At 38.1% G+C, this 14,430-nt stretch overlaps 2 long non-coding RNA genes across 4 annotated transcripts in view; both read right to left on the reverse strand.

Annotated features, from left to right (window-relative positions):
* The window catches only part of LOC309630693, a 212,346-nt gene that overhangs the window by 113,473 nt on the left and 84,443 nt on the right, over positions 1–14,430 (reverse strand). The window lies entirely within an intron of this gene.
* Positions 1–14,430, reverse strand: part of LOC309630564 — an 86,151-nt gene that overhangs the window by 25,581 nt on the left and 46,140 nt on the right. For 2 of the 3 annotated variants that reach the window (XR_014245755.1, XR_014245756.1), the window contains one exon: positions 1,634–6,366. This is a non-coding gene — a long non-coding RNA (uncharacterized lncRNA). Of the gene's footprint in view, positions 1–1,633; positions 6,367–14,430 lie in introns of those variants that run through there. The other variant, XR_014245754.1, reaches the window with a different exon arrangement.

Raw genomic sequence — 14,430 nt, forward strand, 5'->3', positions numbered from 1 at the left:
TTTCACTGTGCATATATATTCTACTCAGACTCTCTTGTATATCTTTGTATCTATCTTCAACGTCTAGGACAAGTACCTTATTTACAATTGATGTATAATATTTAGTTGGTTGACCGATTTCCTGAGTTAGATAAATAGTTTTACAATGGTCTTAAATCTTTTCTTCACTGCTGGTGGGAATATGAATGGTTACAACCATTTGGATGGCAATCTGTTTTTTACACTTTTGGTCAAGAATATTCAATGACAAGCTGCAGAACACAGTTTGTAAGAACAAAGAAAAGTAGAATGGGTAAATAGTGGTATATTCATAGGAGGCAATATTGTAGACTAGTGAAAAAGTATCAACTATCCCTATACAGGTTACCAAGGAGACTCTCCCAAATAGGATGTAGAGGGAAAAAAAAAACAAAACTAAATTGTACATCATTTATATAAAGTTTTAAAGCATGAAAGCAATACTGTCTATTTTATTATACACTACACATTGAAATTATGTTTTTAAATGCATGGAAATGAGAAACATTACATTCAGTGGAGTGGTTGCCTTGGGGTGAGAAAAGGATATTGCAGTCAAGAAGAGTACACAGGAACATGGAACACTGGGGAAGCCAAATGTATTGGTAATGTTTTACTTTTTAAGATGGATGTTGAGAACGTGAGATTTTTTAATTGTTATCATTCTCTTCACCTTTCTGTAAATCTGAAATAGTTTTTAAAGGAATAAGAAAATAACATTAACAAGGTAGTAGTTAATCTACCGTGGGATAAATATCCTAATTAGATTCTTTTTCTCTTTTCCATCTCAAAATTGTTAAGGAAAACAGTGCCCTGAATAGAAATGATACGTTGACATGAGGGGCACCATCTAAATCAAGCATGGCAAAGGGACATGAACCCCAGAGCCCACAAGAATAGATATGAAACTTTAAAAAGCAAAGGAAACATACTCTCTTTAGCCACTCAGTAAAATATGATGACACAGTGGCCAGGAAGCCATCAAACACCTCCTTCTGCCAGCAATCTCAAAAGGCTGCTCAAATTCTTTCTATAAATTGGGCGAACACCTAAGTTATCTTCCAAGTAACACAGTTTTAAAAGCAAACACGGGCACTATTAAAAACTATACTGGAACAAAAAATGTAAACCAGGACTGTCCCACCGAACCAGACTGACTACAATTGCTGGATGCGCCACTGCAGTAACAGGTTTACCGAATTTAGTGGATTTTATGGAGGCAAATATGAATACAGAAGTGTACAAGTTGCACTCCATTTGAAATACTATTTTTAGATGAACTGGGAAATCAAAGAACTGGAAAATAAACTGACAAAAATCAGGTAGACATAGGAGAGGAGTGAAATCCTCTTCTTTTATAGTGGTCTATCTGGAGATTTTGTCTAAAATCGACATTTGTGACTGTCAGATGTAGGCATTTAACTCAGTCATAGTGGCAATTTAAAAAGTTTTAAGTGGTTCTCTCTGGGAAGTGGAATAGCAGTTGGAGGAGGAGTGATTATGTCAATATCCTTCCATGTGGTTGGAGACATTCCTTACCATAAGCATGGATTCTTTTTATAATTAAAATATGTTAAAAATTTATAAAAATGATAATAGACAGTACTCACAAGTGCACAGGGTAAATAATGGTAATACCTCATATTTTTATTGAGCGTTTATTATGTGCCATGTACTCTGTTAAATGATGAACATGAGTTATCTCATTTAATCTCTTCACAACAATCCCATAAGTTATTATGCCCACACTCTAGATAAGAAAACTGAGATATTGGGTGGGTGTCACAACTTGTCAAAAGTCAGACACAGTTCACATGTGCGGGACCTGAAACTTGTACCCAGGCAATCTAACTCCAAAGCTGCCCCCTCAAGTCATTCTTCTCTTCTGTCTCCTATTTGAACATGATGCTCCAGGGAGTATACATTGGTACAAGTTTTCATATAGTATTTTGACAACATGTATCAAAACTTTTAGTGTGTACACTCTGTGACTCAGAAATTCTGTTCCTATGTATTTATGCTAAGAAATAATGGTAAATACACCCCAAGGGATATTTTAAAGGAAGTCCATCCTTGCAATGCATATGAAAGCAAAAAAAAAAAATCAATATTCATCAATAGAGGATTGATTTTCTTAAATTATGATATATTCATACAATATAATACATTCAACCTATACTTATTTACATGGAAGATTAACAGGGTTATATTGAAAAGGCAAGTTGCAAAACAATGTGCATATATGATCTTGTTTTTGTCAAAAATAAAAATGCATAAACAGAACCATAGAATACAGTTTGGAAGGCCATACTCTACAATACCGCTTCCCAGGAGAGATCATTTCTAATAGCTTGATGTAAGTAGTACCTTCCCTGTTGATTTGCCATCATGATTCTCTGCTCTCAGCCGTCATAAAAATAATATACATTCATTTGCTTTCTTGCCTATTTTTTGTATCTTTCACCAATTTTATGCTAACTAAGGGCAGGAACCACATCTGTAATAGCAATCCCTATCTACCAAGGCCCAAGTGGTACAGAATATGTGCTTCAGAAATACTTGTTGAACTAATGCCAATCAAATTTATTTCCAGGTGATTTTCACTTTCAACTTTCTACCTTAATCCATTGTTTCAGCTTTTACAAAGAGAAGGGTGGGTATTGCTGGTATAATTATGGAGAAAAAAACCCCAATAAAGCTATTTTTATTATGGTAAAGCCAATCAATCAATCAATCTAGCAATGCAGAGGCAGTGCTGATGAAATTAAAAACCACACTAGATTTGCATCCACAAGACTTGAGTCTGCAGCCTGCCTTCCAGCTCAGGCACTTACTAGCTGGGTCATCAGTCTCTTAAACTTCACCCATCTTCTCTTCTTTCCTTCTTACTCTCATTGAAAAAATTTATTCCCATATTTATTTGCAGAGCAAAGAACTGGGCTACCTGCCTCAAGGAGGCTACAGAATCTTCCAGCCCTCAGGGCCCTATGTGGACCAGGAAGAACCCAGGGGCAGAGACTACAGAGGAAGAGCTGCTGAGGATTTGGTTTGGGGGTTTTTTGGTTTGTTTTGATTTTGGAGTGCCATCAGGAGGTGGAGGCCATAACTTAAAGGGTTGCAAAGCCTGCTTTCTCTCTCATTCTTCTCAAAGAAAATAGGCTGACCTAGCCCCAGCCTCACACTGTCAAAGGTATAGTCACTCCATAAATATTTGTTACAAAAAAGAATGAATGAACATGTAAAACATTCTTTTTCATTGGTCTTGCTGTGGCAGTAAAAGCCCTAAAAATCGTAACTGGAAAAATGTAAGATTTGATAAATATTGAGTTTAGGGAAGAAAAAATGTATGTATAAATTAATTTGTTTTCAGTGTAAGACCTTGTATGTAAGGTTCCAACACAATGAATTTTTACAGTGAAGCTATAAACTCTAAAATGGGGATTATGAACGTGGACACTATAATTTATAATACTTGCATAGCTTTCAATTATTCAGGTGCTCAAAGCCCAACAAATTGAATAATGAACAGGGGTAATGAATTGAACGCTGAGAAGATGGTAACAGAAAACACTGGGTAGTCACCACGGAGAAATTCACATACAGAAGTAGCCCTGAAAGAAACACACTTGTTTTGAAGGACATATTTTCTTTTCTTTTAAGCCAAACATTTACGGAACAGTAATGCAAGTAGGAATTGCTTTCAAGAAATACCTGTTAAAGGCAGAAAGCTGCTAAAATAGTATATTTTAGTTGACCAAACAGAGAATTAGAATCATAAATTGGCCTGTAACATTCTCAGAGAGCACAGTTCTCTATTCCATTATCTTTAACCACATGGAGAAGGGGGAGATGGGTTCATATAAATTATTAAGCACCATTGCTTTAGATTTAGGCTGGGAAATGTGTTGATATTCCACAGATCCTAAAGCACAGGGTTCTTCACAGTATTTCATACAACACTGCAGATCAGAAATTTAAATAATGAGATGGCTTCTGAACTCGCTGTTCAGACCCGGGTTGGATGATGCATGCTCGTGTCTGCCAGTGAAGGTTCTGGAGGAAGGATGCCTACTTAGCCTGGTACCCACATCTCTGCTGTCAGTGATACTGCAGACCCAGACAGGCACAACATGCAGTTGGCCAAAATCGTTGAAAGATTCGAATTAAATGCAATTAACTAAAGTCAATAAAAATTAATGATCCGCGCGCCTCTAACCTCCACCACCATCATACACACTACTCAGTCTGCACACCCATCATTTTCCACATAAAGGGTATTTATCAAAGCAACTTAAAAATCATTTGTCTTCTAGACTGTTGTAAGCCACGAGGTAATACTGTATAGTGATTAGCGTATTGTCCGTGAGGTCAATACATCTGGCTTCAGATCTCAGCTTTACTGTTTTCTAGATGTATTTTAGGCAAACTATTTAACCTTCTAATATTCAGTTTCTTTATCTGTATAATGGGGATAATAACAGTACCTCCCTCTTCAGATTATTGGGAGTATTAAATAAGATAATATATGCAAAACTTTCAGTATAGTCATAGTTAGCACTCAGTAAGCATCAATATTAGCTATTCTTACTGGCTAAAGCTGCATTGGCAAAGGCTGTTTCAATGTATCTGAAACACTGGGACCTGGCACCCGTAAACACGAGTTGTGCCATTCACAAGAACCATTTAAATGATCATCTGGGGCTCGAGGCTTTCAGGGGCAGCTATTGCTATTATACCCTTAGAAACGGTTTTCCAGCATCAACATGGAAAAGTTCACATGGAAAATGAGTGCCTATTTACCTCTGACAATTATTTTGATGGGTAGACCAAAAGGATTCATCAGTTTGATATGAATTATAAAATATGTGTAACATTTGTTAAGCTGTTGTACCTGTATAATTTGAGTTTGATTGTTCTGACCCTAAAATATGGTTCTACCCAGTGGAAATCACGATAATTATCCCAAATCTGCGCTGGAACTACAAGATCAACAGTGCAGAACTCTAAAACCAGTTATTTTACTGGGAGAATTTCATAGAAAATTTTCAGTGATATTTCACCACTCAAAAAATAATTTAAAACTATTGAGGTACTTCAGGACTTCTCTCAGATGCAAATGTAAACCTACTAGAACATCTGGACTATTTTGCCTTTTGTTTTTAGTCACTCCCTAATCAAGGAAAGTGGAAATTTGTAGGAACCTTAAAGATCATCTAATCTGACCACTTTATACTAGAAATGAGGCAATAAGGATGAAGAGCGGAAGCTATGTTTCAAAGAGCCAAGATTCAAATGGAATTTTTTCGTGGGCCATAAACATATTTTCAGTGATTTTGGTGGCTGCTGAAACGCCCAGGAAACTTTATACATGGACATTATAGAACACAAAATATAAATTGCTATTTATCACTTTTACTTTATAATCCCAATAGTAAATTAATGGCTCTCTAAATATTAATACAAACACGTGGTCTTTAGTTTCTTTAAGATAAAGCATAGGACACCTACTCCGTAGAATTCTCTTTATGCACAGCATTTACACGGATACATCAAGGATTTCATTTTTTTTTTTACCTACCTAAGAATTTCATTTTTCCTCTTGCCATTTATATTTCTTAAGTCTCCAATTCAATTGTAAGATATTAGGTGCAGAAACCTCTTTCCCCTTTTTTAATCACCTATAACATGTGGGGCATGTTCATGATAGGTTCCCATGATTCACCGCCGATGAATGAGTTCTAAAGGGAAGCATTTAAACTATTAAAGCTGATGGACTATGAATTCTGAACTCTTAGAAACCTTGGGAAAAAAATTTTTGTTTAAGGGTGACCTGAACAACCAAAGGACAATAATTCACACTATGACCTTGGATAAGTCAATTAACCTCTTTGGTCCTGGGTTTCTTCACCTGTAAAGCAAAGGGGTTGGCCAGAATGATGTCTAAAGAGCCTTCCAGATATCCACATTCTACGATGCTGTGTTACTTCATTACCTTGGTCTCTCTGTACAGTGTTAGGTTATAGCCGTCACCCCTTCTAATAGCCATTCAATCTTACTTCTAAAAGCCAGGTCCCGCCGGTGTCGCTGGTAGCGGAGGCTGCATTGCTTGTTTCTAACGCGCAGTGGAGAATTCAGTGGTGGGGAACAGATGAGGATCGATGTCGCTGTTGTGGCCACAGCTGGGACGCAATCTCAACCTTTGTGCAGAGGGGCCCTTTGCTTTGGGGTTGGGAGTATTCGAGAAGGCAGGAAGGAAAACGACCACTGGCAGGACAATCCCAGCAGGACAGCTTCATGTTTGGGGATGTCTTTGGTCGGCATATCACTCCCCTCCAGTGAGCATTTGGTCTGGAAAAAAACAAAAAAAAATGTGTATCTGTTGATCTGATAGCATTGGGAGGCTTCCTTCCTGTTCAGCAAAGTACAGAAATGGGTCCTGTGAAATCACAGACAAGTAGACTATCTCCCCTTTGCCCCCCATCCTTAGCTTTTCACTCCAACTGAGATACACGGCCAGTATCAGCAGTCTTTGCTCTACACTCTGGAGACCTTCAGAGGGTAAAAGAGACTTAAAAACTCCCCCCCCAAATCATAAAACTGGCATGAGTAGAACATCTCCACAGCAGGAAAGCAAAAAGGAGGGAAGAAAGTTGGTTTAGGTGAGAGTAATATGAATATTCAACTCAAATAAATCTTATTAGGTGAGGATATAGCAAAAGAAACAGCCAGAGGCAAGAATAACAGAGAGACCCTACAGCTGTATTAAAGAAGGAAAATGCTGCCCACTTTTTCAGTTGAAGGTAAGTTCATTGACAAAGTAGGGTTACAGGGACTTCCCTGGCGATCCAGTGGTTAAGATTCCATGCTCCCAATACAGGGGGCATGGGTTCGATCCCTGGTTGGGAAATTAAGATCCTGCATGCTGCATGGCCAAAAAAAAAAAAAGAAAGAAAAAAAAAAAGGCCTAGTTAAAAAAAAAATATATATATATATATGTATGTATATATATATATATATATATATATATATGTACATGTATATAAAATAGAATAAAAAATAAAAAACAGCATTTAAAAAAAAATGTAGGGTTACAAATAGCAGTCGTCTCCTTTGACAAAGCTACTGACTCATCTAAAAGCCTGGAGAAAGAATACAAGTAGAAAATTACCAAAAATTACAATCTCTTCCTCACCACCATAACCCCCTTTATCGTGTCATTTCCTAAACTGCCCAAAACTTCCCCATTAAGACATTAGTAATGCTGACCAATAAGCTGTAAGAATAAGCAAGCCCTGTCAGACAGGCCTCCTGGCTCGTCTGTCTTAGCGTTTGCTACTCCCCTGCCCCCAGCCTTTTTCCCTGGGTATTTCCATGACTCTGTCTTTCCCAGCCTCAATGTCATCAACTCAGAAAAGCTTTCCCTGGCCACACAATTAAAGTAGCCTTTGCGCCCCACCATCTATCGCCCAGTTACTTTCTATTTCCTCATCTGCTTTTTTTCTCCAATAAAATTTATCAAAAATTTGAAATTAAAAAAAAAAAAAGAATAAGCAATCCCTTAGAAAAGTATGCCTATTTGAGAGAAAAGGATAAAAAAATCTCTTAGTGATGGCAATTTCAAAATTGAACAATTCCAAATTATTCCACCCGTTTCTTCTGAAGACCACCAATTTTGCTTGGAAAGGTTTCTTTTTGTGTGTGTTTTTAAATTTAATAATAGGTTAGAAATCTTGTTGCTCATATCCTAAACATTTTCTACCCCATTATCTTCATGATTTTTCATTCACTTTCTCATTCTCACAATAAAAACTTGAGGAGACAAAAATAATAATTAACATAGGATTCCTATCTTTAGATTTATCAAGTCCATATCTGACTCAGATAGCAGAAGGTTAGAATACTGGCTCTTCTTATAAGCCAGTTATGGGCAAGCAAACTCTTCAAGCTTCAGTTCCTTCATCTGTAAATTAAAAATAAGAACAGATTTCTAATAGAGTGTTGTACATAAAATACCTGGAATAGTCCTTGGAACATAGTGGGAGCTCAGTCAATAACAAGAATTATCTTTACCATCATTATTTTCTTGTGTGTTGTTAGCTACCTTGCAATTATGTACAGAGAGCTCTACTTCAATGAAGTTTCAAGCACAAGGCAATAGATTATATTACATACATAATAAATCATAGTGCTTTTCTTATCAATTTCAAATCTGCAAAATCATAGGAACAGGAGGTGTCATACTCAGCCAAAACTATTCAAGTAGTATGTCACCAACAGGAACACTAAAGGCAAATTGTCAGTGACGGTGATAATTGTTACCATTTATTGAGCTCTTACTATATATAAGGCCCATGATAAGGAATTTATATGGATTGTTTCCTTTCATCCTTTATAAAACCTTATAAATCCTCTTATGGAATTGGTATTTTTGTCCCCACCTTCCAGATGAAGAACAGGGATGTTGTAGGGAGTTGCTTGGAAAGAATGCATTACTTGTCCAAATTTACGCAGCTAGTAGGCAAATAAACCAAGACATGAAACCAGGTCCCTCTTATGACAAAGTTTTATGCTTTTACACAGTATCGAGGGTCTAGTATTCTTCTGAAGAATTATAGCATTTTAGAAATTTAAATGAGGAAGAAATTTGGGGGTTTTTAGCACAAGACCATCTTTTGAGAAAAAGCGTTCTCCCTTCTTAGTAAAATCCCTGTGTATGGAGCCTAAGACATATATACTTCAAAGTTCCCCAGAGTGATTTTGATGATTTTTTTGAAAACCATTGCCTATCCCAAATCCATCATTTATAGTTCTAACATAAATAAATTTGTTTACATTCTTTCTTGGTCAGTTTTTATTTTATGCCAGTACTTCCTTATAAACTACTGAATCCCAAACATTAATTATGAGATAAGTGAAGTTCTAAATCATAGTTTTAAAAAAGTTTCTTGAAATGTATTTAGATTTAAAATTAATAACCATTTAAAATTAATAATCATTAATACTTTGGTGCCTAGACATTTTGATATATTTCTGAAATCCTGGGACTATGCTGTAAATACAGTTTTGCAATTTACCTTTTTTTTCACTTAAGAACATACTGTGAACGTCTTTACATGGCTATAAACATTCCCAAGACTGTTGTATTAGTGGCTGTAGCATATTCCATTGTATGGATGTATTATAATTTATTTAATCAATACCAATATTCACATTAAAAAGTAGCTGCAATTTTATTTGGGACTCTAAACCATATATACAAATCAAATCAATAATCAGACTTTAACAGAAAAACTGTCATATTAAGTTTAATAAACATGTTCAATTTATAGATGTCTTACTGAAAACTAAAAGTATAGACCTAGGAGGACCTTCAAGATGGCGGAGGATTAAGACGTGGAGATCACCTTCCTCCACACAGATACATCAGAAATACATCTACATGTGGAACAACTCCTACAGAACACGTACTGAACGCTGGCAGAAGACCTCAGACTTCCCAAAAGGCAAGCAACTCCCCACGTACATGGGTAGGGCAAAAGAAAAAAGAAAAAACAGAGACAAAAGAATAGGGACGGGACCTGCCCCTCTGGGAGGGAGCTGTGAAGGAGGAAAGGTTTCCACACACTAGAAGCCCCTTCGCGGGTGGAGACTGCGGGTGGCAGAGGGGGGAAGCTTCAGAGCCACGGAGGAGAGCACAGCAACAGGGGTGCGGAGGGCAAAGTGGAGAGATTACCGCACAGAGGAGCGGTGCCGACCAGCACTCACCAGCCCGAGAGGCTTGTCTGCTCACACGGGGGGCGGGCGGGGGCTGGGAGCTGAGGCTCGGGCTTCGGAGGTCGGATCCCAGGGAGAGGACTGAGGTTGGCAGTGTGAACACAGCCTGAAGGGGCTAGTGCGCCATGGCTAGCCAGGAGGGACTCTGGGAAAAAGTGTGGAACTGCCTAAGAGTCAAGAGACCAGTGTTTCGGGGTGCATGAGGAGAGGGGATTCAGAGCACCGCCGAAATGAGCTTCAGAGTCGGGTGCGAGCCGCGGCTATCAGTGCAGACCCCAGAGATGGGCATGAAACGCTAACGCTGCTGCTGCTGCCACCAAGAAGCCTGTGGGCAAGCACAGGTCACTATCCACACATCCCCTCTTGGGAGCCTGTGCAACCCACCACTGTCAGGGTCCTGTGATCCAGGGACAACTTCCCCAGGAGAACACATGGCGCGCCTCAGGCTGGTGCAACGTCACGCCGGCCTCTGCAGCTGCAGGCTTGCCCTGCATTCTGTACCCTCCCTGCCCCTGGCCTGAGTGAGCCAGAGCCCCCTAATCAGAGCTCCTTTAACCCCGTCCTGTCTGGGCAAAGAACAGGCACCCTCAGGTGACCTACACGCAGAGGCGGGGCCAAATCGAAAGCTGAACCCCAGGAGCTGGGCGAACAAAGAAGAGAAAGGGAAATCTCTCCCAGCAGACTCAGGAGCAGCAGATTAAATCTCCACAGTCAACTTGATGTGCCCTGCATCTGTGGAATACCTGAATAGACAATGAACATCCCAAAATTGAGGTCATGGACTTTGGGAGCAACTGTAGACTTGGGGTTTGCTGTATGCAAATGACTAGTTTCTGATTTTTATGTTTATCTTAGTATAGTTTTTAGCGCTTGTTATCATTGGTGGATTTGTTTATTGGTTTGGTTGCTTTCTTCTTTTATTTATTTTTTTAATTTTATTTATTTTTTCTTTCTTTTTTTTTCTCCCTTTTCTTCTGAGCCATGTGGCTGACAGGGTCTTGGTGCTCCGGCTGGGTGTCAGGCCTGAGCCTCTGAGGTGGAAGAGCCGAGTTCAGAACATTGGACCACCAGAGACCTCCTGGTCCCACATAATCAACTGACGAGAGCTCTCCCAGAGATCTCCATCTCAACGCTAAGACCCAGCTCCACTCAATGACCAGCAAGCTCCAGTGCTGGACACCCCATGCAAAACAGCTAGCAAGACAAGACCACAACCCCACCCATTAGCAGAGAGGCTGCCTAAAATCATAATAAGTTCACAGACACCCTAAAACACACCACCGGACGTGGTCCTGCCCACAAGAAAAACAAGATCCAGCCTCATCCACCAGAACACAGGCACCAGTCCCCTCCACCAGGAAGCCTACACAACCCACTGAACCAACCTTACCGACTGGGGGCAGACAACAAAACAATGGGAACTACGAACATGCAGCCTGCGAAAAGGAGAACCCAAACACAGTAAGCTAAGAAAAATGAGAAGACACAGAAACACACAGCAGATGAAGTAGCAAAGTAAAAAACCCACCAGACCTAACAAATGAAGAGGAAATACTCAGTCTACCTGAAAAGGAATTCACAGTAATGATAGTAAAGATGATCCAAAATCTTGGAAATAGAATGGAGAAAATACAAGAAACGTTTAACAAGGACCTAGAACAACTAAAGAGCAAACAAATAATGATGAACAACACAATAAATGAAATTAACAATTCTCTAGAAGGAATCAATAGCAGAATAACTGAGGCAGAAGAACGGATAAGTGACCTGGAAGATAAAATAGTGGAAATAACTACCACAGAGCAGAATAAAGAAAAAAGAATGAAAAGAATTGAGGACAGTCTCAGAGAGCTCTGGGACAACATTAAATGCACTAGCATTCTAATTATAGGGGTTCCAGAAGAAGAAGAGATAAAGAAAGGGATTGAGAAAATATTTGAAGAGATTATAGTTGAGAAAGGAAATAATCAATCAAGTCCAGGAAGAACAGACAGTCCCATACAGGATAAATCCAAGGAGAAACATGCCAAGACACATATTAATTAAACTATCAAAAATTAAATACAAAGAAAAAATATTAAAGCAGGAAGGGAAAAGCAACAAATAATACACAGGGAATCCCCATAAAGTTAACAGCTGATCTTTCACAAAAAACTCTGCAAGACAGAAGGGAGTGGCAGGACATATTAAAAGTGATGAAAGGGAAAAACCTACAACCAAGATTACTCTACCCAGCAAGGATCTCATTCAGAATCGATGGAGAAATTAAAAACTTTACAGACAAGGAAAAGCTAAGAGAATTCAGCACCAACAAACCAGCTCCACAACAAATGCTAAAGGAACTTCTCTAGGCAGGAAACACAAGAGAAGGAAAAGACCTACAAAAACAAACCCAAAACAATTAAGAAAATGGTAATAGGAACATACATATCAATAATTACCATAAATGTAAATGGATTAAATGCTCCCACCAAAAGACATAGACTGGCTAAATGGATACAAAAACATGACCCGTATATATGCTGTCTACAAGAGACCCACTTCAGACCCAGGGACACATACAGACTGAAAGTGAGGGGATGGAAAAAGATATTCCATGCAAATGGAAATCAAAAGAAAGCTGGGGTAGCAATTCTCATATCAGACAAAATAGATTTTAAAATAAAAACAATTACAAGAGACAAAGAAGGACACTACATAATGATCAAGGGATCAATCCAAGAAGAAGACATAACAATTATACATATATATGCACCCAACATAGGAGCACCTTGATACATAAGGCAAATGCTAAGAGCCATAAAAGGGGAACTCGACAGTAACACAATCATAGTAGGGGACTTTAAGACCCCACTTTCACCAATGGACAGATCATCCAAAATGAAAATAAATAAGGAAACACAAGCTTTAAATGACACATTAAACAAGACGGACTTAATTGATATTTATAGGACATTCCATCCAAAAACAACAGAATACACTTTCTTCTCAAGTGCTCATGGAACATACTCCAGGATAGATCACATTTTGGGTCACAAATCAAGCCTTGGTAAACTTAAGAAAATTGAAATCGTATCAAGTATCTTTTCTGACCACAACACTATGAGACTAGATATCAATTACAGGAAAAAACTGTAAGAAATACAAACACATGGAGGCTAAACAATACACTACTAAATAAGCAAGAGATCACTGAAGAAATCAAAGAGGAAATAAAAAAATTACCTAGAGACAAATGACAATAAAAACACATTGACCCAAAACCTATGGGATGCAACAAAAGCAGTTATCAGAGGGAAGTTTATAGCAATACCATCCTACCTCAAGAAACAAGAAAAATCTCAAATAAACAACCTAAACTTACACCTAAAGCACTTAGAGATAGAAGAACAAAAGAACCCCAAAGTTAGCAGAAGGAAAGAAATCATAAAGATCAGATCAGAAATAAATGAAAAAGAAATGAAGAAACTGATAGCAAAGATCAATAAAACTAAAAGATGGTTCTTTGAGAAGATAAAATTGATGAACCATTAGCCAGATTCATCAAGAAAAAAAGGGAGAAGACTCAAATCAACAGAATTAGAAATGAAAAAGGAGAAGTAACAATTGACACTGAAGAAATACAAAGGACCATGAGAGATTACTACAAGCAACTATATGCCAATAAAATGGACAACATAGAAGAAATGGACAAATTCTTAGAAAAGCACAACCTTCCAAGACTGAACCAGGAAGAAATAGGAAATATGAACAGACCAATCACAAGCACTGAAATTGAAACTGTGATTAAAAATCTTCCAACAAACAAAAGCCCAGGACTAGATGGCTTCACAGGCGAATTCTATCAAACATTTAGAGAAGAGCTAACACCTATCCTTCTCGAACTCTTTCAAAATATAGCAGAGGGAGGAACACTCCCAAACTCATTCAATGAGGCTACCATCACTCTGATACCAAAACCAGACAAAGGTGTCACAAGGAAAGAAAACTACAGGTCAATATCACTGATGAACATAGATGCAAAAATCCTCAACAAAATACTAGCAAACAGAATCCAACAGCACATTAAAAGGATCATACAGCATGATCAAGTGGGGTTTATCCCAGGAATGCAAGGATTCTCCAACATATGCAAATCAATTAATGTGATACACCATATTAACAAATTGAAGGATGAAAACCATATGATCATCTCAATAGATGCAGAAAAAGCTTTTGACAAAATTCAACACCCATTTATGATAAAAACCCGCCAGAAAGTAGGCATAGAGGGAACCAACCTCAACATAATAAAGACCATATATGACAAACCCACAGCCAACATCGTTCTCAATGGTGAAAAATTGAAACCATTTCCTCTAAGATTAGGAACAAGACAAGGTTGCCCACTCTCGCTACTGTTATTCAACATAGTTTTGGAAGTTTTAGCCACAGCAATCACAGAAGAAAAAGAAATTAAAGGAATCCAAATCGGAAAAGAAGAAGTAAAACTCACTGTTTGCAGATGACATGATACTATACATAGAGAATCCTAAAGATGCTACCAGAAAACTACTAGAGCTAATCAATGAATCTGGTAGAGGAGCAGGATACAAAATTAATGCACAGAAATCTCTTGCATTCCTATACACTAATGAT

This window comes from Balaenoptera borealis (genome assembly GCF_965194805.1).
Source record: "Balaenoptera borealis genome assembly, chromosome: 1".
NCBI classification, from domain to species: Eukaryota; Metazoa; Chordata; class Mammalia; order Artiodactyla; family Balaenopteridae; genus Balaenoptera; species Balaenoptera borealis.